The sequence below is a fragment of the Miscanthus floridulus genome, chromosome 2, assembly GCF_019320115.1.
Source record: "Miscanthus floridulus cultivar M001 chromosome 2, ASM1932011v1, whole genome shotgun sequence".
NCBI lineage: Eukaryota > Viridiplantae > Streptophyta > Magnoliopsida > Poales > Poaceae > Miscanthus > Miscanthus floridulus.
The window spans coordinates 172,982,452-173,007,162 of NC_089581.1; the positions used below are offsets into that span (position 1 = coordinate 172,982,452).

A 24,711-nucleotide genomic window follows, 5' to 3' on the forward strand; every position below is an offset into this window, starting at 1 on the left:
CTATAGCATGGAGCCATGCCACCGCCTGTCAAAGGGGTGGCTGAGCAGCGCCGACATGGGGTCGGCCGCCCCCTAACTGAGCCACCTCGCCACCGCCTTCGCATGGCAGGCTCCGGGCTGGACCTGGATCAGAGCCCAGTGGTGCTTTGCTCGGTTTGCACTAAGTTGTTGGGTGTCTCCCTTGTTTCTTTGCACAAATCAGCATCAGAAAGCGCCTTTCGGTGAATTATTCCATGTATTTGTGTTTGTGACCTACAAAATAATATTCTCCAAATACATGTGGAACTTGGTTAGTAGTAAATACATATGTGATTAAGATTGCCTATTTCTCCTCTTTTTGTGTCTTAATTGGCGATCGAATTTGATCGGTAAAGACCGCCAATAGTGCCATACTCCTAGGATTCCCGACTATCGGATATGCTGGCTACCGAATCCGTACCAAAGAAGACCCGAAGGTTCACGACTAGCCTATTCAAGGAAGGATATCTAAGATCACGTCAAGACTCCGACTAGGGCATGACTATGTAACTTGTAGGGCAAGTAGGCCTTGGATATAAATAGCTAGCCATCCGCTCTGTTGTAATCATTGCAACTCTCATAGGTATAGCCATCTTGTAATCGCCATCTGGCTATTCGATGAGATTGTAATACAAACAAGTAGCAACTGGACGTAGGGCTTTTACCCGCTTCCTGGGGGCATCGAGCCAGTATAAATCCCGTGTCTCCATTGTGTTTGCTCTTTGCATCAAGTGAGTTCCACTAAGAACCGAGTATCTGTCGGTAAAAAACACCGACAAAGGCACGCTAGGTAGGGAGATTTCACGCAAAGAGTGATCATGCCGATCATCAACGGAGTTTGGTATGCCGCACCAACATGTTCTGACGTCGAGGTATTGCCTACTTCGGCCAAATCTGAGATCTTTGGTGACTACTACTCAGGACCTCGGATCTATTCACCATCCCACAATATGCCACCAACTATCCACTTTAGAAGCTTGGTATTCGAGCGTGACGGTGATTTCAATCTCAAGTGGATGGGGATCGATGATCCCAATCTGACTCGCGCCGGCCGAGAGGTTTTCGCCTCCTATGGACACCCGACCGAGGAGGAGAAGAATGACAAAACTGCTCAGCTTGATCTAGACTTCGAGGACTCTGACAGTGAGTTAGATCCCTTCAAAAGCCATCAGTTGTATATGGCTAGTCGTGCTCAGACCCCCACCGATGAGGCTGGCTCGTCGGTTTCCCGACCACCTCCGCGCTTGAGTAGTGCACCGACACTCAACACAGCTATGCCTAGGGTGCCAACTCAATCAACCCTGGCTCTAAGGAATCTAAGTTCTGACTTCCGGGTAGCCTAGGAAGATAATATCCAGATCAGAACGCTTCTAGGCACTATGGGAGCCCTGGCAGAAGAAGGCACACCCCTGGCAAAAATCATTGAGCGGGCTCAAAATCTGGCTAACCAGACGAAGCAGCGCATGGATGCCAGGGCTGCCAAATCACGATCTCAATTGAGGTGTCGAAACCCTCCTCCGAGAGATCCAATCAATCGGTAGAAAATCGTTATCAACCAAGACAATGCCAAGATCTACTTTCCGAACTTGATTGGCATCACTGGAATCGCGATGCTCGGGAAACCATCAATATCAACATGGCCCAGCACAGGAACTACTCGGTCAACCCCTATTTATCATTTGCGCACAGGCTGCGTCAGGTGATATGGCCCGATAAGTTTCGTCCTAGACCCATTGAGAAGTACGATGGGACTACCAACCCTAAGGAGTGGATCTAGATCTATGAGATGGTGATCGAGGCAGCATCAGGATATGACTATGTAAAAGTCAACTTCCTGCCGACTGTCCTTCAGGGGTCCGCGTCCCTCGGAGGTCGCTGAGCAGCTGGCGACGAAGGTGATACAGCTACCGACGACGGGGCGGACGGAACTGCCGGGCGCGCTTGTGGCGCCGACCGCGGCGGGCGCGATGCCGCCGGTCGAGGCCCCGCCGACGCAGGCGGAGGTGGCAGCGGCTATGACAGGCGGGACACAGCCGGAAGCAGCCGTGGCGGTGCCCGAGGCAGCGGCGCGACCCGCGCCACCGGTGGCCCAAGTGACGGCGCCCGACGTGGGCCGGACGAAGGGGGACGCGGCCGAGGGGTCCCCGGACGTCGTGGTGGTGGCAGAGAGGACCGGCGGAGAATCGTCCCTGGCCCTGACGTCGGGGGGCAGCCACTCGCCTGCGCGGGACGAGCCCCTGCTCCGGTGGATGAATCCGCAGGACCCGACGTCGACACTCTTCACCCTCGATGATGCCGCTGAGAGCATGGAGCGGAAGAGTCTCGACGAGGGGATTGCGGTCGTGCTGGAAGCCTTGAACCATGCCAGGGGCGCCCTGCACGAAGTCGTCGTTCCCACTGGCCAGGTATTCACTAGATCTTGCCTCTCGCCCTCTTCTTTCTTCATGTATTTTTGTGTTCTGACCATAATCTTTTTTCAGTCCCTTATCGCTCATAGCCGGGAGAAATCCCGGTTACTTAACGAGCAGAAGGAGAACTGTGACCGCCTCGTCGAAGAGGCGTGGCTGCGCGGGGATGTGACCGCCCAGCTCGTTGCCGCCCAGCAGAGAGTGGCCGAGCTAACTTCCCTTGCCGAGGAGGCACCTTGGGCATTCTTGCCTTCCAGTTTGCAGCTTCCGCTTTGCAGGATAGGAGAAAGTTCCTCAGGCTCTGGTGCTCGTTCCTGAATACGACATCTTTTCCACAGTTGCCAGTAGCATAAAGAGATAAAGGCACTGTACTGTTCGGCAGGGCAATTGGGTAGCTTCTGAATACAATGCAGATGATTTGTATGGTTGTTTTGAGGTGCCTGCATCCCAAGAGCATTCCAGAACTGTACTGCAATCGGGCAGTTGAAGATGATGTGTTCTGGAGATTCGTCAGGCGCGCCACAAACCAGACAATTTGGAGAGTCCACAACCCTTTTCCTGAATAGGTTGGACCTGCACTGTATTCGGCCTTTGGACAGCAACCAAATGAAGAGTTGTACCCTCGGAGGAGCCGCATTCTTCCAGATGAAGGTTGAGGCCGGGTCATTGGGCTGTCCCCTTGCTTTGAGTAGCTTGTAGATGGTTGACGTGTCCAGCTTATCCGGTGATCGGCTGAAAGGAGATAGCCTCTTATCCGGAAGTGCAGAGAGTGTCGTTTGCTGGATGAACCCAATCAGCAGCTGCAATTCCTGCTGAGCATGCGGAGACAGACGGTTGACGAAGGCCCCGTGTAGGTTGGATGCAATTGCCTGCTGAACGGTGTCATCCTTTCTGGTGCAATGAGAATATAGTCTCGGGAAACGATCAGCAAGAGCATCATCCCCATTCCAAACATCGGTCCAGAAAAGAGTGGTGCATCCATCCTCTATCTGAACTGTGGTTATTGCTTGATACAGCGGTAGCAACGATCGCAGTAGCTTCCAGTGATGGCCGAGGTTATCACAGCGCATGTTTGCGATGTCCGCTCGCTGCCTGATCCAGGCAGCCCAAGCTGAAGAGTGTGCGCAATGTAGGCGATGAATGAGATTGAGAAGTAGGCAAATGTTCTGGGTCCCTAAATCTCTGATGCCGAGGCCCCCCAACTCCTTTGTAGTTAAGACATTGGTCCAAGCTACCAGGCACTTTGCCGCAGACGACTCCTTGTTGCCTGACCAGAGGAAGGATCTCCTGCGCCTGTCAATCAGCTTGATTACATCCGGAGGCACCTGAGTTGCTGACATTATGTAGACTAGTTGGCTGTCCAAGACCGAGTTGATGAGAACCACTCTACCCATGTTGTTAAGAACTGAGGCTTGCTAAGAGGAGAGGAATCTGTCAGTTTTGTCGACATAAGTGGAGAAAGCGGACTGAGGGAGCTTCGACGCTGACAGAGGCAGGCCCAGGTAGTTTTGGGGGAAGGATTGCTTGCTGCAACCAATAGCCGCTGTACACTGGTCGACAAGATCTGCATCCATGTGGATCGGCACAAGCGTACTATTTGAGTAGTTAATTTTCAAACCAGTTGCCTCGGAGAAATTGTCAAGGATTGACTTCAGTTCTTGAGCAGCTTCAAAATCACCTCTGAGCACAATCAAGTATCATCGGCGTATTGCAACACACAGCACGGTGCATCAGAATCAACCGGGTGTCTTGCAAGGTATCAGCCACCAGCAGGAACAGATATGGAGATAAAGGATCTCCCAGCCGTAGACCACGTTTGCAATTTATCCATCTTCCTGGGCATCCATTAACCAGTACCGCCGACTTAGGGCTACTTTGGCAGCACAAAATCCCCTAGTTCCCTGTAAATTCCCAGATCCAGAAAACCTCGGGGCAAGCTCCCCTGGGCTAATCCGCCACGCCCTTTGGAAGCCCACTGGACGCAGTGTTGCAGCCCGCATCCCGTTGTTTTCCACGGGGTAGGAAGCCACGAGTCATCTGGCCGGGAGCGCTTCCCTTCCCCGTCAACTTGCGATGCATCGCGCATCTGTTCTCCTCGCCGACTCCGCCTCGAGTGAGACTGCACCCCTTCCACCGTCGCCACCATGGATGCCCCCCTCTGTCCTCGCATCCATTGCATGCCAGCACCTCAGCCTCCGCATGGTGAATCCCGCACGGCCACACCTCCCTGCCTCCGCTAGGGTTTCTTCTCTCTCTGCTCCTCTCACTGATCCTTGTAGATCTTGGGGAAGAAGATCCGAGGCCGCCCAGGATTCCCGGCGAGACGGCGACGCCGAGACCGGTTCTCTCTGCAACCACGCGTCCACAGCTCCACGCCTCAGCCGGCCGCAGGACGCCCGCCCCTTCTGCAGCCCTACTCGGCCTGTGGCTAGCTGCAGAAGAGGTCAGTAGGTAAAGGAACGAAACTTGGCAGTAGATTATGCCTTTCTCTTCTCTATGTGCAAGATGGCAATAGTAAAAGAATTAGGACTTGAGATTATGTTTTAGAAATGTGAACAAGTGATCTAGATGCTTTGGTGCAGCAGCTATTTTGATCTGTCAAATCAAATGAAAAATCATGTTCATTTTCTTAATAATTCAATAGTCCACTAGAAGTTATGTGATAGTGTCAAGCTGCTTCTTGAATCTGAAGTGTTTGCACATTATCTATAGACCATAATGGTTCCATTTTTACAATTTTCTAAAATGTCGACTAATTCCCTGGTAATTCATATGTTGTTTAGCTAAAATTTTCATTCTAATAAAAAATCACTTCAATTTCTCACAGTTTAACTATAATGAAACTGTATGCAGTCCTAGCTAGTTTAGATGAGAGTTTGTTCATCTGTTATTTTACCTATGCATCTGTGCACCTGTTAGTTTACCTGAGCATCTGTTAGATTACACAAGAGGTAAATAGGGATAGTTGTGATCTTGTTCTAACTGATAAAACCATATCTATTTTCCTGCCAACTTGAATATAAATTTAACTCAGGAAGTGTGTTGATGCTTTGTTATTTTTTCTTCACTTTATGATGGCTCACACTGTTTCTAATTTGGAAATGCTGCTTTCTTCTAGTCAGTAATCGGTAGCAACCTTTGCTATCTTCCGTTGCTTTTGTTGTTCTGAATGTATATTCAATCAGCTCTAGGAAATTATCATTCTAGGTCAGGTAGCCATCTATTATCAGGTCATGATAGAAATGGCTATTTTCTGATTGTCAATACTCAATAGGCAATCTTTATCAAGTACTCATGATGGACGAATATGTTGTTTTTTGGCTCATATTGCTTTCGACCAGCAGTTTAGTGGGTAGAAGTTTAGAGGTAGAACAAGCTGAAAGTTCTCTTTCTGCAGAAAAGGAAAGGTTCACCATTGTACTTTGTCTAATATTTCAAAATCGATTTTGTTTACCATTCTGGAAGACAAGGGTTAAAGTTTCTTGTCCAGCTAAAGGTTGTTCTGCTTGATTTGTAAATGTCTCTAAATCCAATTCTTTTTTTGGCCTTGGTGAGACTAATTCAAGGCTCACGCTAGCAGAGGTTCTTTGTCGCATAATCACATTTTGTTTCTCGTTCATTCGCTATCTGTCTTATCCTGTTGCCTCCTATACTTTGCAGATGCATGAACTTTTGAAATAGCACACTATTAATTGTTGTCGCTGCATAAGGTCCCTTCACTCATGGAGTCCCTGTTGGCGATTCAAGCATGGAGTTCAGCTTTAACAACCATATGGAAGTGCATATGAGTTTGTCAGATTAATGCCTTTTGTGCACGTGGAAATTTCAGTAATCTACATTATTCAGCTTCTTGAGCTCCAATTACATAGATATTATGGCAATCTCATCCTTCCCTGCATCTCCTGCCACGTGATTCGCCTGCACCTCCTGTGACGTGCCGCGTCCGCTTGTTCTACAGCCACGGACATAGACAGGTGCCTGCAGACTGCAGGTAAGTTTATTTCGATTCCCATCTTCCTACTCTGTCTTTGGTATTTCAGATGTATCCCCAGATCGAGCAAATTAATTGTTGTCTGCTTACTGTACTGTCAGGAGATAGTGGTGTTAGAGATTAGTGATTAGTTGGGTCGCATAAGAATAGTATTTTTGCTCATGTGATCTAGTGGAGTTAACACATTGGAGAGGTGTAGGTGTAGAGGTTCCAGGTTCCTCTGGATTTTCCTTTCCATGGTGCATTACTGCATTTCTTCTTAGTTGCTTAGCAGATCTGCTCATATCACCCACTTGTTCAATCAGGTAAGGTTATTCTAGTGTAATTAGTAGCAGCCAGTGTTAGATTAATCAATCATATTTCAGTTCTAGCCTTTTTTAAAACAAAAAGGTAATACAGTTCATGCATTTTTTTTCTGAAAATGCTTATGCATTGTTGTTGTTGTTGCTGTTATGCATTGACGTAGAGTGCAGGCCATGCGTATGTGGCATCAGTGGTAGTGGCGCCATTGGCAGCTGTTGGTTCCTGATGGAGACGACAGATCATGTAGCAGCTATGAGCAGTGAGGTGTGTAGTTAGTGATCAGTTCTTCAGAGGTGGATATTCTTGCCTTGAAGATAAACTAGCAGATGGTGAATAGCAGTGTAGAAGCTCAATCCTTCTACCTTCTGGATTTTTACAGAACAATACTTGAAGTCAAGTTTACCTTTTGGATGCAACTTGCAAGGCTGATCGAGAGGCGAATGAATGCTTGTATCATATTATTTGATGACATATATGTGTTAAGAAGCTTTTTTTTTCCTCAAGTCTTTTCATGATTATTTGTGAGTCATCTAGATATGTAATAGCTTTATCATATTGTTTGATTTTTCTAGACATTTCTCTTTTTTTTCTCAGTTTTTGAGACTATTTTTGTTCATAGGGATTTCTGCCCCGTGGTTCCCAAACAGCAGTAGGGAGCTAAGACCCCCGGAGGGAAGTACGCACGGGGAAACGAATGTCAAAAAAAAAAAAATTCCCCATCGGGGGTTTTCCTCTCTGGGATAGGCTCCACTAACTTCCAAAGTAGTCCTTAGAGGATGATAGCATGTCATGCGATAGCATGTCATGCATCCAGCTGCACCAAAGTTGATTGAAGCCTCTGATTTGCATAATTTGGTTCAGTCCCTCCCAATTTCCTGTATCAAATGCCTTCGCAAAATCTAACTTGAGAACAAGTGCAGGCAGTTTCCTCTTGTCGCATGCCTGAACCACCTCAGCCGCGAAAACAAATGTCTCTGAAATCGACCTCCCTTGCAAGAAGCCCGTTTGATGAAGGTCGATCATTTTACCAATTTCTTTCTGTAGTCTTCTTGTGAGCACCTTGCCCAGAATCTTGATAGAACAGTTCTGGAGGCAGATCGGGCGGAAGGCATCCACGGCCACAGCACCGGGCTTCTTAGGAATCAGCACCATGTATGACCGGTTGATACTTTCAAGTTGAGACAGCCTCCATGAACCTGATAACGTCCTGCTTGATGACCCCCCAAGCTGCCCTGTAAAAAGAAGGTCCGAAACCGTCCGGACCAGGAGAGCTGTGTCGATCCATCGTTTTTAGGGCTTCCAGTGTTTCCTGTAAGGGAACGATTAGAGCTAATCGAAACAATACTCATTTAGACTGAAAGTAGCACCAGACGCAACGACCACAGTTCAACAACAGAAAGGAAAAAGAAAGACGAACAGACATTACAACCAGACTCGAACACCGACAAGAGAAAACACAAACAGCTAAGGTACGTCGGCCTAACTTGAAGTGGAAGCTGGGCAGCCGAGAGATTATTTGATCTTCAGAGTTTAAAAGGTCTGGATCTCTCATTTTGCTCTGGTATCGAAGAAATCACTGAATCATTTGGAAGGCTTTACTCCCTTACACCTCTAAACCTTTCTGGCTGCAGCAGCCTTAGGATTCTACCAACATCTTTCGGTGACCTTATTCATTTAGAATATCTCAATCTGTCATACTGTACTGCACTTAGAATTACCGATAACATTTCGTAGACTTGAACATCTTCATGTTCTTAAACTATCTAGATGTGGGCATCTTATAGAACAAGTAAACCATCTCGCCAATAGTTTAGAACATCTAGAGCTGACATCTTGCCAGGATATAAATTTGCAATCCAATCTTTTTAGTTATTTAACAAGACTGAAGATATTGGACCTCTCTAATTCCTCTCATATGGAGATCGTTATTGGTACCCCTGCAAATCTGGAAGTTCTAGTCCTAGCGAATGTTGCTCTTTCATTGGATCTTAATTTTCTAACTCAGCTTCAGAACCTTCAGAAACTGGATATTACTGATGCTACATTGAGTACAGCGGCACTGTCAAACCTGAAACATATCTTAAGTTGTATGCCTATGCTCAAGTCTGTTGAGACAAACAATTTGGATGTTTATTCTATTCTGCCATTAAGGATCTCAAGAGTGACGGATGACGAGGACATGACATATAAAATTGTTCGCTTTTACGGTGGTTTGAAGCATGAAATACATGATATTGTTTATCATAAAATTTTTGTACTGTCAACTGTTTGTTTCAGCTTGCTATCATAGTAGAAAAAGAATTACAGGGATGTCAACAAACAAACCAGACCAACATTGACGACAACCTCAACCAGATTTTAGCAAGGGTGGAGCAAGCATTTGCGAAGGTCGAGACTGTGATAAGAAGGCGAGTGGTTGCTTCCGCCCCTGCAACAGCATCTTCACCACCACCACCACCTCCCACACACACTTTGGAGTCTGGTAAAACTTTAAACCATGATGAAATTGTACAAACTAATGGAGATAGAGCTGCCAATGGAAAAAAAGAATTCGATGTTAAATCTGAAAATAAGCAAGTATCCGAATTGAAAGGTTCTTTTATGCTTGCTACAAAATCTGATATTGTTGAAATTAGTGATGATGTGCTGAATTTGTCCACCACTCATACTATAATAGAGCAACATTTAATGGACACTAAATCTGAGTTGTCTTTGTCACAAAATAATTGTTCTAATAATGTTAGTGATAAAGAAGAGTTATGTGATAGTGCTTCCATTATACATGTGCCACAACTATTGGATGAAAATGATGTTTTTGTTTTGGAACCAAATACTTATGCTGAAAATAAACATTTGCTTTCAATTGCTACTGAAAAAGATGAATTATAATTGTTGTTTTCTTTAAATACTTTGGGTTACATTGAGTTTTATACTCTATGTGCTTTGAGTAGTTTGGAAGAGAAAATTAAATGTGCTGAATTGCAATGGTTATCTAGATGTACATATCATTATATTAGCAAATATAATTGTAAAAGAGAGTATATGGTGCATCGTGTCTACATTTGTTCAAATCTGAAATCTCCTTATATTGTGCAAAAGTATGATCAACCAAAGGATTGCAATTGCTATAATCTTGTCATGTCGAGTTCATCTAGTTTTGTTATAAAGAAATAAGTTAAATTTCAAGAAGGGAATTAATGTTGGCTACTACCTACAATATCTCCTTCAGCTAAGCTCAAATCGAGGACGGTTTGTTGTCAAGAAGAGGAGGGTGATGAGGATATGACACCTTCGGATATGACCATTGATTATAAGGTGATTTCATTCCTACATTTGCATAGTGATTTCTGGTACAATTCACTTGGTTCCACATGTACATGTCATTATTTGCTTGTAGGTACAAATATGTCTCAAAGTGCAAGTCCATCAAAGTTGAACTTTCAGTTCATCGGCGGCCCAACAATGCTTTATTGGGAAGGTCATAACTCATCCATTCGGAGTGCGATCGAAGTCAATGAGCACTTGATGGAAAGCTTGTTTGATAAGATTTCAAATAGATCTGGTCACACCTCAATATCACGTCAGCAAAGCCTTCAAATCATCAAGACGTGCTGTCGTTGTTTTTTGTCGGGAGCTATGTCGTCATCATGGGCTTGTTATTCACCCTTGGAACTCAGGTCCACGTTGGAGCACGCCCAAGAATATGGAGAACACCTAAGACATGCCCAAGTACATCCTCCTCCTTGGCCACCACCTTAGGAGGCAAGCAAGGGCGTCCAAGCCAAGTTGGAGGCCCAATCCATGTGAAGTTCGAGTCCATCTCGGGTTCCAGGAGCAGTCTGTAGTAAAACGGATGCTAAGGTCGCATATGGACTCCGTTTTCGACGATCCACATATGGTTGGAAAGATAATTTGATAAGGAAACCAATGGAAGTGGTCCCACGTCAAAATTCCTTTTCATTCAACGGGAATCGACGAAAGAAGTTGTCATCCCGAATCTGTCAGGGCGCTGCGTCGCCGTCAAGCTTTCCATCAAGTGCTCATTGACTTCGATCGCACTCTAGATGGATGAGTTATGACCTTCCCAATAAAGCATTATCGGGCCGCCGATGAACTAAAAGTTCAACTTCGATGGACTTGCATTTTGAGACATATTTGTACCTACAAGCAAATAATAACATGTACACGTGGAACTAAGTGAATTGTACCAAAAATCACTATGCAAATGTAGGAATGAAATCACCTTATAATCAATGGTCATATCCAAAGGTGTCGTGTCCTCATCAATGGATTCCCTCACTGGTGAGGAAAGTTCAAATGTCAGAGACAGAAAATACTGATGGGAGGCAAACTACTTCAGGTATTAGTTTATGGAGAATTTATCTACGGTAGTTACACTTCTGCTTGAAATGTATAAACTCAATCTCAATGGACCGTGCAGATGAATAGTAGTCGCGCAATGTGCTTTGGACAACAGAACAGTTTCAATTTTCTGATTAAGACTAGTTATTGCCCGTGCGTTGCCACGAGTAAAAGAAAACTATATTAATTATGATAAAAATCTATATTAACCCAATTTGTTTGTGTATAATAATTATGCAGCCTCTCAAAATGCTCCATTCACGCATATGCATGTTTTCTTGTCTCACTCCTCAATATCAGTAGCCCCACAATATCTTGGGGCAAAATAGACCATGGAAGATATGAGCATAACAAATTCAGAATCTCACAATATATCAGTTGTCCAATGCAATACCATTGCTACAAATTATGAGAATTTGGTGCAACGCTCGCTTGCAAATCTTCAGCGACCATGTCAAGTAAGTGCAGCAAATTTGTCATTTTTTCTATCAAGCCGAAATGACTCAAGGTTGTGGAGGAACTGGAGAACTTGGGGATGCTCTCAGCTCATCCTTCATGTAACCTTTTCATCGCGTGAGGGTGTACAAGTAGTCGAGTAACATCTGTTCAGCCATACCTTGTTTTATAACACACTACTTGTTTGGATTTCACCAGAACAATTTTCCATTTTTTTTCACAAAGCTTGCTTACTTGAGCATCTCATATCATGATCATCCGATCCATCTTCAAACATTTCAGATGGAGCTTGATCAATTAAATGATACCGCTCCTATACATTTAAGAAGGCCAAAGTTTAAACATGGTAACCTGTGAAAGCAAATTCACCAGAAATGAACAATCATGTAGCTTACTATAGCCATTGGTGTACACATAAAATGGTAGATTAATGCATAAAATGGAATGTTGGAGAACAGGAACTACTCTGCTTGTAGTTCACCATAAATAATAATATCTTATAAATGTCAAGGGTAAATAAAGGCAGCAACCCCTCCTGTTTCACTCAAATAAATATATATATGAACTTTTTTACTATGGTTGGGGAGGCATTAGAAAGCGTTAGATGTGTCTATGGCTGGTGGGCCCATATGAGGGAAGGCGTTGGGAGGCATCGGGAGGCATTAGATATGTCTATGATTGGTGGGCCATATACGCCGTAACGCCTCCCAATGCCTCCAACGTTAAGGGGGTTATGACTCCAAATAAAAGAGTGGTAATTCTATTTTCGTAGTTCTTTTATGGAGAATTTTGCCCACGGACACTGCTTAAACGTGTAATATGTCGTTGAACACCGCCAAAAGCGAAATATGCCTAGTACCATTATAAAACCATGGACATTTGCCATGGCACACCGCACTCATTATTTTATTCATTTCTCATGTTTTAGGAGAGAGGAGGTGGGGGAAATGACCTTTCTAGCCTTGTCTTTAACCTCTGGCTGGTCACTTATTATTTGTCCAAAGACTCCGAACACACCGCCGCCACCGATTCGGGACATCATGCCCCCGCACCAGCGCCTGTAGCTTGTCGAGGCCCTTGAACGCCCACAGCGTGCGGCAGGCGAGGTAGCCGCGGGAAGACTGTCTGGATGACAACGGCGACGTAGTGCCGCTGTCGGTCTCCGTGTTGTCCAACACCTCGAAGTCCGAATCTGACGGCCCAGTCGAGGACCGAGAGTGGCGACAGAGATGAAGACGGGACGGCCTTGGCTCGCTGGCTTCATCCTCACCGCTCTCACCAACTGTCGGATCGAGCGCATCTCTGAGACTGATGCTGGCACCAACGAGGCCATGCTCATGCGCGTGCTCTAGCTATGCTCGCCGTGCTCCTACGGCCCCGCATGCGCCGCTGCTGTCAGAAAGCTCTTGTGCACAGCCATCAACACGTGTGCGTCCAGATCATGCAGCACACTACCAGCAGCCACGACAGTGAGCTCCTCCAGCACACGACGCACCGCTGCATGCACAAGATCTTGCAGGCCGTCTTAGCGCGGCTGCCGGACATCCTCGCTGACGCCGACGCCGACGAATTGTCCCTTGGCTTCGGCGACATGGTTATAACCTTGGATGGCCAAGGCGCCTTCACCTCCGAGGAGGATGTGATGCTCTTCTCCCTCGTGCTCGTCAACTTCGCCATCGAGCTTGGCGGCGAGGCCATCGGCAAGAAGCTCACGCGCCTCATCCTGGACGACCTCTTCTTCTGCCTGATTCACTATACCACCAAATAGTACTGCTCTCAACCTGCAGCGTGGGGCATGGCCATGCCCCCACTTCCTGCAGGCGCTTGATAGCCACGGTGTAGCCCGTGACAGCAGCATGTGTTATGGAAAATAATATGTGGCCAGCTGGAGGTTGAACATAAGGGTAGAAAGGTCATTTCTCTCACCTTCTCTTGCCTGAAATCTAAGAAATTAATAAAATAATCGGTGCGGTGTGCTACGGCAAACATACATGGTTTGTAATGGTACTGGGCATATTTCTCTTTTGGCGGTGTCCACCAACATATTAGGCGTTTGAGCGGTGTCCGTGAGCAAAATTTCCCTTCTTTTATTTAATCAAGGGGAAAGGGGTAAATTCATAATTATAAAATTAATGTTTTGGGTAGTATAGTTAGGGTGTATGATTTAAGTACTAAAGTTAGATAAATATTTTTTTTGAGTAGTATAGTTGGGATGAATAATTCAAGTAGTATATAGTTAGAGGAAAAAATCTACTTAACCCCCCACTTTTCATACTTGGTCTACTTCACCCCCTAACTATGAAACTGTCTGTTTTACCCCCTGAACTTTTCAAAACCATCTATTTTACCCCCCGGCGGTTTTTGACAGCGGTTTACTACAGTAACGGAGGGTTGCTACAGTATCTGCGGGTTTGAATTTCCTTTTTTTATTTATTTTCGGTGAATTTTTAAAAAAAAAATCATAGAAAAATCATAAAATAAAAAATCTAATTTTGTTGGACTCCACATGAGTAGATCTACATAGTGAATATATAATACGGTATGCTTTAGTACAAAATTTTTACTGTAGCCTTAGATTAATTGAAAAATCTAATTTTGTCTGTAATTAATTGGAATAATTCATAGCTGCAGCTTCTATGGTCCAATTATGGTGAAATTTTTATGGTACGCTAATTATTGTATGCTTGAACTATAGTAAAAATTTCGTACTCATTGGACTATGTATAACTTAGTTATAGATAAATTCTAATTAATTACAGACAAAATTGGATTTTCCAATTAATCTAAAGCTAAAAAAAATTATACTAAAGCATACCGTATTATATATTCACTGTGTAGATCTACTCATTTGGAGTCCAATAAAACTAAATTTTTCATTTTATGATTTTTCTATGATTTTTCAAAAATTTACCGAAAATAAATAAAAAAAAATGAAAATTCAAACCCACTGGCACTGTAGCAAAATAGACGGTTTCATAGTTAAAGGTGAAGTAGACAAATAAAAGGTGGGGTTTAAGTAGACTTTTTCATATAGTAAATAAACATAACATTTTGCCACCGCCTCCTCAGCCGCCGCCGCCTACCTCCGCCGGCGCTCCCGACCTCCTCCGGGCTGCTGCCGGATCGGGACCGGGCTGTCGGGGGTGCTGTACTGGAGCAGCGGCGACGGCGGCAGAAGCAGGCTGCTTGCGGCGCGGGCGCGCGGCAGGAACAGGTTCGGTGGCGGAGGGCGGGGAACGACCAAGGATGAGGGTGATCGTCGACGCAGGGGACGACGAGGAGTACGCCTCCGACGAGGTGTCCGGGTTCAGGGGCCTCGTTCTTGATCTCTCTTACAGGTGCGATCACAATCACACACATGTATGGGTCCACGTACTAGAGACATGCGGATCTCATATACTTCAGTTTCAGCACACAATGAAACTTGAAAAAGGCTTAAATCATCTCTTTCGCTAGAGAATCAGATCAAAATTGTGGAATGTTTTGCACATGTATCAAGAAGCAACATGCATGGTTTAACATCAGTTGCAGAGTTACAGTTCTTAAACTGGTGGTCTGTTTCATAATACCTTGAGCCTTTGGGCCTTCTTGTTCCAGTGTCACTAATAGCTATACTGATGTACTGTACATCCTTTTTATTTGCTTTTCGAGTACGATCAACCACATAATTTCTGCATGAAATTTCTATTTCCACAAGGCACTTCTGTCATCAGATTTCGATGCACTTAGCTGGAATTTGATCCTCAAGTGTGCTGAACTGAAACTATACTCTGCATTCAGGCCTCTGGTGTTGTTCAGGTTCCACAGTTGCTCAGGTAGTAAAGAGACGAAGAGTCAAGCAGAGCCTTAGTCGTAAAAACATTCTTTACATACTCCCTCGTGCTCCTATGGTAAATTTCTTCTGCGCTGCCTATGATCTGCAATCTGGTGCCTTGTTGATTGTTAATCAGTATCTTAGCTGTGAAAATACAGAATAAAAAATGCAGTCTGGGCTTGACCAATATTCGGCTGCATATAATATGTCACCACTAACCAGTTACTCCAAAATTGTTTTTATCGTTGGCTTGATATTCTGTTTCGTCCTGCCATAACTAAATCATACTCAACGAATAGTTGGTGCTACTTAAATTGCTTATTTGTTAGCCAAATACACATGGAGTATTTAAAATGTACACTCATTAGTAATTTCTGTAATAGCATTATCAATGTCATCAGTTTCAATTAGCAATATGCATTTTCTTTTGACAAATATACTGCGGTTCTCTTATCACCGGGTTCTACTGAAATGTTCACTCTTGATATGTAACTGCTTTCATTTGAAGGCACAAGCTCTTGGCAGCAGTCATTTGAAAGAAGAACCAAGAGTATGGTAGGCCACTGCTAGACAGGGCAGCAGCTCAATTTTCAGCAATAGTTTGATCAAAATATCTGAAGAGCCATGTGCTTGGGAATCTGCATGGAGAAGCATATGTGAAAGCTATAGAAGCAACATGATCCACTTCAGCACATGGCCTTAAAAAACGCTGTCCAGCTTGCCTTCTCAGGATGCTCTGTATTAGTGATTATGAATTTGAGATAGGTAGAGTTTTCGGTAATCTACAGTTTTCCTCGCCTTGGTTGCACATATCGATTCTTTTTCGGATTTTGTTCTAGTGATCGACATTAACAGAAGTGTAGCATAGAAACTAAACTTGCTATGAATAATTAGCATGGAAAGCTTAGCCTTTTTGTTAGTTACTATAAAGATAGGTAATTAACCAACCTTCTGTGTGTACCTAGTATTCTCGTTCTAGTATAATGCATATGGAAGCCTGGTTCTCTAATTTGCAATCTCTCCTATATGTGCTACGTGTCTCTTTGAAACTGCAAGAATTTAGCAGCATTCCAATTAAAGTGCTGTAACACTTGCTCCACAGCAGAGTACCAAGATGGGGATCGAGGGAGTAGCAGCAGCAGCAGGAAGTCACAGTACGTATTCATTTTCAGTTTGTATGGCACTGATTTGTGAGAGCTTATAGCTGCCCATGTACCATTGAGACATTACGCAAAATATTTGTAACTGATAGCACATTTATTGTAATCGATTTTGTAGCTTAAAATAGTGGTCAAACCCATTTGCACGTTACAGCACATATAGCAGCCAAGCCAATTTAAACACTTTATTACAATTAAATGTTCTTTGAACTATCTGTATATTGAAACTGCAAGAAACGTAGCCACAAGGAAATTAAATTAAACTAGGCATGACTTTTAAGGCTTCAATGGCTTGGCCTTTTTTGGAGTTTCTCAATCTTCCCAGCCATGGCGACCACCTTCTTTCCGAGGTCCTCGATCTGCTTAGCCATGGAGGCCGCCTTCTTTTCGAGCTCCTCGATACGCTGGGTACACATATAGGTTCATTTAATGGGCCAAACCCGACACCAAAACAGGCTCGCAGGCCCAAACACTCAACCCGCTAACTACTCAATACTGGCCCATAGTCGAGGTCATGACAAGGGGAGATGAATGTGGAGGCGGAGGAGGTTGCTACGATCGCATCTGCGATACTCGATCCTATAATTATGGAGACACAAATGGTCGGCCGGGAGTTTCCAAATGAAGAGCACCCACCGCCAAGCCGAGCAGCCCATGTAAGCCTGCGAGACAGGAGGCCCAGCGTGGGCATGAGCGGGCCGCGGCCCTCCTGCATCTTGCTCAGACGGTCCGGTATGGTGCTAGTTCGCTATGTTGCGCGTGCTTGGTGATAGTAGCAGCCGACGCACGCCTTGAATTCTGGCTTTTTGCATTTTTTATTTGGTTTGCCATTATTCAAGAAGAGAAAAAAAAATGAAGTTGCCCTTTTGGGCATGATAATTCTAATTCAAATGTGTTGTACTATTAAAAAAAAAGAAATGACACTTCAAGGGCAATATTCGTGACATTCCGTTATGCAGTTACTCCATGCTTTGTGCAATAAGGTGAGAGTAAAAATCTGCAGTACAACTGCTAATTTATCAGAACCGTAGTTAATCCTAGTGGCATCAACAGGTCAGATACATCTGCCTCTGGCTCCTCCAACACAAATTATAGTAATTTAGATGCATCGAATAAAAAATTGAGTTAGCCTCAAATAAGAAAACTGATGACATTGTTCTAAATTATCCTCAAATAAGACAACGCCTCAGCTCAGAAGATATACAAAAACCAAAGAATTGGTTAGTGCTTGGAGAGGAACCATATTTGCAAGGTTGATCTCCGGGCTTGTGTTGTCAGAAAGCTACAGTGTCACGATTAGCACAAAGCTACTCTGCAGCAGTGCCAACATCATCTCTTCCATATACTCCACCACCTGTATTGTCACGATCACCGTCAGCTTCAAGTTGACAATGATGACAGGCCTCCTGAAATGCCTCGCGCTGCCACCATCAGAAATATGACAGTGCAATCCTTTGATCATGAAACCAGGCATACTCCTTCAGAACTAAATGATAATGCACTAATTGCAGTAAGTAGTTTAGACAGATAATAATTTTAGCTCTCTTTTGTCAGACCTATTGCATAGTCAAATACTTCATGGCACAAATCAAAATAAAATGGAGAAATAAATACACATTCTGTAATTCCTTACAAACCTACCATACCAACAAGAATCTATTAGCTTCCATCACATCACTGGAAGTCTGGAACTGAGCCAAGAATGTACAGATCATAATTGCTGGACTCAATTCAGACACGATTATGGACTAAACAACCAAAAAATAGGTTAAGCTTGATGTGCTATGAAATAAACGACAAAAAAAATTGCAAGGTCGTACTAAAACATTGGACATGAGGGATAGGAGCAGACACAGCACTGCAGCAGGTCAATGTTGAACATTGCACATTCAGGGGTGGCGTCAATGGACTGGAGCAGACACAGCAGCGTTGATTGCCTCAGCTGGCAGGGGGGTTGGTGGCTAGAACAGGTGGATGTGCCCTTCTTGTTGTCCTTGGCCTGAGAGATGCACACCCACGCGACCATCACCACTCAATCAGCACATGACACCACCATGGAATCAAGATCCGGGGAGATTGAAAATGGTAACGTCACCATGCTAAAACAACAACAATTGAAAATAGAGATTATTTAACTGAATAATGAGTGATGAGGACAGATAGGCGAGATTGTAAACAGAAAAAATAATTATTCCAATACATGGGTTATGCTTTTAGAATTAGACTGATGAATCAAAAATACTCAGGCTCGAAGTTGATACCCTTATTACCAAAGCATTCTAATTACTTTTTGCACATACGAAGTTCCTGTGTTCTTTACGTGTTATAAAATCCATGCGCAATGGTCCCAGATTTGCAAGGACATGTCACACCATGTGAGGTCTGAATGATCATTTCAACTTGTCATTTTTCTTGTAGAGCCTTGTCTATTTGATTTATGGCAACACAGCCTTACGTTCTTTGTGCTTTGATTTCAGAAGCACCATGGTCCATGGGAATTACTACGAGGGATTTTATCAAACTCCAGTTAGTACTTTGGCAGTGAAGCATAACTTGCTTGTTACTGGTGGGTTTCATACGGTTGCATAGCTATTTCCAGAAACTTTCTACAATGACTAACACTAACAATGCATTCATTATTTCCTTTCAAAATTTTGGGATGTAAATTACAGTAAAACAGCATCACAGATCGGTGGAAAGTGCAGTTATGTTACGTGCAATGTTTTTAAGGCGTCGCCTAATCGGCAAGGCGCTACAGGCGGGACGACTTGGCGGACGACTCGCCTCAGATTGGTATGGCGTCCGCCTTACTACCATGGCGTCCGGAAGTCGTCAATTTGGCGTCCGATTCATCGAAATCGAGCAAGGCGGGCGCCATACGGGAATTCCACACCATGGTGTAAGGCGGTGCGCAGGAGAAACAGAGCGCGCCGGAGGGAGAGAGAGCGGGCGCGCAGGAGATTCACCAGCAGGAGAGCGGGAGGGGAACCAGAAGCCGCAGCTCGCCCGTGCGGACGCGTTCTCCCGCACCGACGGGAGAAGTTGCTGCCCGCCCGCCGCCGAGCCGTGCGGCCGCCTGTGCGGGCTGCGGCCATGTTCCCCCAATCGGCGCTGACCTGCAACATCTTGCCTCCTCTGTTCCTCCATCGAGCTGCAGCGTCCAAAGCCCTTCTGTTCCTCCGTCTATCAAGCAAGAAGAGCAGCACATCTGGAGGAGAGAGGGAAGCAAGAGACAGAGAGGGGCGGAGGCGGAGCGGCAGTGGAGAACGAGAGAGAGAGAGAGAGAGAGAGGTGCGGCGGCGCTGGAGAGAGAGGATTGGGAGTTCGAAAGATGGAGCAGGAAGGTCAAAGGTGAGGGGTATATGGGCTGCCTGGTGGGCTGGGCCAGACTACTTGCTCCTTCTCCTTTCTTTTTCCTTTTTCCTTTTTGTTTTTCTTCATTATCTACCACTCTAAGCTGCTCTTTTAAGATTCCCTTAAGATGTTAAGGCGTCGCCTCGCCTCACGCCTTAGTCGCTTAAGCGTAAGGCGGTAGTCAGTCGCCACGCCTCGCCTTACCGCCTTGAAAACATTGGTTACATGGAAAGTGCAGTTATGTTACAGGAACTTCTAGACCTCTTCTAGCTTAAGCATAGACTACAAGAATTAAGGAGCAAGGAACAGTACCACAATCATTTCCAGTATTCCTATTTGAATGACACCTAATAAAAGGAACTGATTTTGAAGCAAAACTTCTAGAGTTGATAGGGTTTCAGGGCACACACCTTGATTGCTGATCTAAAGCTTTGTGACGCGACCACGGCTGCCGTGCCGGAGATGGAGGAGCTCACCGCCTTGGAGTCCCTGGCGCCAAGTTGAACGAGGAGAGCACCGGATCCGCCGCTGCCTGGGAACCGCGCCGTTGCCTGGGTGCCGCGCCGCTGCCTGGGGGCGCGACGTTGGCTGGGTGCCGCGGCGCTGCCTTGGTGCCACCGTCGGCTTGGGGCCGAGGGCACAGCGGCCGCCTCGATGAGTGAGGGCGAGAGTAGGACGGCCGCTGCGATGAGCGAGGAAGAGGGCAGGGCCACCGGCGGCGGAGGCGACTACCACGGGCCTCGCGCTGGGGGCGGGGGCGGCGGCGGGGCAGGGCTGCCGGCGCGACGCCGTGCGAGGGCAGCTAAGGTGAGGTGCGTGCGGGATTGGGGAGTTCGGCGGCGACTACCACGGGCCTTGCGCTGGGGGTGGGGGCGGCGGCGGGGCAGGGCCGCCGGCGCGACGCCGTGCGAGGGCAGCTAGGGTGAGGTGCGTGCGGGATTGGGGAGTTTGGCGTGGGGTGGGGTGGGGGAGTACGGCGAGGTCGTGCGGGATTGGAGTCTGGGGGGCGGCGGGGTCGGAAGTGGGATGTGCGAAATGACCATAATGCCCTTGGACGAATAAAATCAACAAAAATAGCTATTTTGGGTAGGCATCAGGAAGCGTCAGCAAGCGTTTGAAAGCATTTCCAACCATTATAAAAGGGCTCATATATATATATATATATAACCCAGGGAACCACCAAATGCAATATGGGACAGTATATCAATCACATTCCCAACAAAAGCATGTACATAGAAGCAGAAAATACTGACTAAAATGCTAGTCCACATGTATCAACAGTATTTTACTTAACCGTATATCAACCTCAAAATATTTTTTAGAACAGTAATCTCAGACCAATTCAAAGGAATATTTTTAGGAGCGAACTACTGCATAAATAGAAAACAATTGCTTGAACGATTGATTCACTATTGCATGAAATGACAATGTCACAATTAAAGCCTCTCTAAGCTGCTGCCATGAACGAATTGCACTGAAGCAAAAATACTGTGAACTCTATGAAAAACAATGGCTATAGCTGCCACTGAATTACTCTGCTCCTATCAACACACTGCACGCAAACTGCTACAACCAATACGACTTAGGCAAGTGAAATTAACTGAAGAAATAAACAAAAATTCTATGCAACCTAAAGGTGAACAGAATTCGTAAACATACAGTTTATTGTTGCTACTGCAAATGACAAGATGAACCAAAGCTAACTGCTTGTGGTTGCTACTGCTACCGAACAGAGCAGGAACAAGCTGAGCTGCTCACTTGCTTACACTGAACTGCTAATATTCATGAATTTGTACTGATGCACAAAACATAAACCACAAATGAAAATTTTCATGCATATTCCTGTTGGCCAACAAAAATTCTGAAAAATTGGGTACACGTGGGCTAGTGAAGACTGACTTTAGACAAAACATGTGAATGCTATGTGTTCATCATGCCGTCTACTGATTTCACCAGGTAACCAGCAGTCGAGGAGCAGGAGCAAGTGTTTGGCAAAGGGGAGAATGCTGTAGGCAACAGATGGGAGAATGTTAGTCAAAATTGAACTTCATCTTCTAAAAGTTTGGCATTATCTTAAAATCATAATTCAATTGTTTAGTATTTCTAATCTTAGCCCACAAAATAGACACGCGGTTTCATGCTGACCTGAAAACGGACTAACATTCAGGAATTTGTACTTGCTGGATTATTCATCTGACATCCAATGTTTAAGCACCAAATAGGAAGGTACTGAAGTATTGACAACTCTCTAGTTTAAATAATCCAATATCCTGGGGTTCTGAACTGATTCGATATTCAGAGATATTAGAGCCCAGAACAAGACATCATGAAAAATTAACAACATAGAGATCTCTGGGTCTTCTAAAAGCTTTTCTAACAGAAAAAATAATAATTTTAACTATAACATAACTAAAAGTTTCATGGAACAAATTCTGCTCAATATGCCATGTTCAGGAAGTTGTGCTGTGATCAAGCTGATGATTCCTTCAACTAATCCTCCTCCAAAACAATAATCCACATGCTAAATCAAAGCCAAATGGGACAGAATAACTTGCACCCAAATGGAACGGAATACATAGGTGAACACCTAAACTGGCTAGATCTAGCAGAGGGTAAACAAATGGAGAGAGAGAGAGAGAGAGAGAGAGAGAGAGAGAGGAAGCATGGAGGCGGATCTTAATTACATTTGCTGCTGCGGGCAGCGGGGTAGCTGCAGAGGAGCATGTGCACTTCTGGAGATGGAAGCTGCGGCGGCTGCAGATCGTGTGTGTCGTGTTCCGGCGGATGCAGTGCGCCACAGCGGCTCGGTGTCTCGGTGGACGGTCGGTCTGGCGCCCGCGCCGCTCCTCGGCCGCCCAGGCGCCCGTGCCTCGCCGCTCGCTTCCCGCCTCGCCTGCCTCGCGGGACGGCGAGATCCCGCAGCAGCACCGCCCGCCCTGAATCGAGCAGCGGCAAGATCCAGATGCCGTTGGGGCCAACTATGGGTGTGGGGAAGAAGGGGAGGGCGAGGAAGCGGGTGAGGAGGAGGAGAGGCGGGCGACGACACGTCGTCGCTCGTCGCGTCCGCGACGGCGGCAGGGCGAGACGGGAGGAGCAGGCGAGGAAATGCCAGGCCGCCAGGCTCCAGGCGAGGTGGGTGACGTGCGCCTGGCCCACCTGTCGGCACGCACGGGGAGAGAGACGGAGCGGGGAGCACGCCGAAGTCAAGAGGCACGTTGAAGACGGTGTTGACGTCTCCTGTTTCGTCTTTTTAGGAGCAGAGAATGGAGCAACAAATGTGAATAACTTGCCATACTGAGACCAAGTAAAAATCCAAATTGTCTTATATTCAGTTTCAAACCATTCTAAGATCATGCTTAGCCATTTTGGAACTATTTTGCAAAATTTCTACAAGTTCTGAATCCCAAAATATAATGTTTTTTTTTACCCATACCTTGTTGACAACTTTGTCCCAATGCAGTAGTAGAAGCAGGAGGGCCAAACACTTCTGCTGAAGGATCAGATCTGGTTGGACACTCATCTTCAAGCAGTGAAGAGATAACTGAAGATACTTATGTTTTTTCTCGAATACGCAAGAGCATTGCGTATCATTGTATTAAGAAGGTAGAAGTTTGAAATACAATAGAGACCGTTCCCGGCCCGACTGTTACCTCAAAGGGACTACATTTTGACTATGACAACCTTGGGATCCATTGGAATCAACCTAGACTACGATCTAGCTCAAGTACCAGACCGCGCTGCTCCACCAGCTATCGCCCTGGATGCTGGGAACAGCGCATCAAGCGCCTCGACGTTTGCTTCCGATAGGGTGCCCTGGAAGTATGAATCGTACGAACGCTTGGCTGTAGAGGAGATCGGTTCTGAAGGTGCCAACCCCATCTTCTTCATGAGCAGCACTTCGCCACGCTTGGACGCCGGGATATGGTCCATCTGCTAAGCAGCAATCCGTCTGCTCCTAATGGGCAGAGTAGTCCGCTTTGTTGCTGGCTTCTGCTTAGGTGGGGAGCTGATGAGAGGTGGCTGTCTCATTACCTGGACCTCCTCAACGAACCTGGACAGTCGCTTGGCGGCCTCCGTCGGTGTTGGCGTGCCCTCAGCGGTCAGCTCGTCGTTTGCCTGAACGACGCCCATTGCCGTGCCATCGGCCACCTCAGCTTGCGGTCCGGCATCCATGCACTGGGCCGAAAGCACAGCCGTGGTGTGTGCTTTCGATGGGGAGGACGGTGGGACCACCGTCCCCTCGTGGTCGCTAGATGCGCCGGCATGATCAGGCTGTCCCGCCGTGGTTGTCGCTGCATCACTGGTCGCCTCATGCCTCAGGGACGGCCGATCGTCCTTGCCGTTGCCTGGGACGCCGGAGGGGGTGGTTGTTGCGCCGCAGGGACCGCTGAGCAGCCCTGCCTCCAGAACCATCTGATCTGAGGCCGGCTGCCCTCCAGCGATCGCCTCGCCAAGGGAGGTTGGGTCTTGCTCAAATCTGGGTGGTACCCAGCAGTCTGCGAACATTGGTGGCTTTGTTCCAGGCTGCTCCGTTGCGCCACGATGACCGCTAAGCAGCCCTGCCTCAAGGACCATCGGATTCGAGGCAGGCTATCTTCCCACGATCAACTCGAATGGAGAGGATGGATCTTGTTCAATATGGAGCAGGGCCCAACAGTCGGTGATTTCGTACTGTTTCGCCGGCTCAACATCTTGGACAAGCATCGCGGTGCTCACCTCTGTCTTGCCGGCCTTGCCGTGACTGCGTCCCCAGGCGCCTTGGGTGCGCTGCCCGGACCCCCTGCGGGAGTGATGCCAGTTTGGGATGGCCTCATGGCCGAAACGATGGCGTTCTTCAGCGCCGGG

General features: G+C 46.2%; 1 long non-coding RNA gene across 1 annotated transcript; it reads right to left on the reverse strand.

Moving 5' to 3' along the window:
• Positions 1 to 18,014: 18,014 nt before the first annotated feature.
• On the reverse strand, positions 18,015 to 23,069 carry LOC136535728 (uncharacterized). The gene is made up of 3 exons (XR_010779042.1): positions 22,551 to 23,069; positions 20,277 to 21,872; positions 18,015 to 18,611 (listed from the first exon to the last, which is right to left on the reverse strand). It is a non-coding gene; the product is annotated as an uncharacterized lncRNA (long non-coding RNA).
• Positions 23,070 to 24,711: the final 1,642 nt, after the last annotated feature.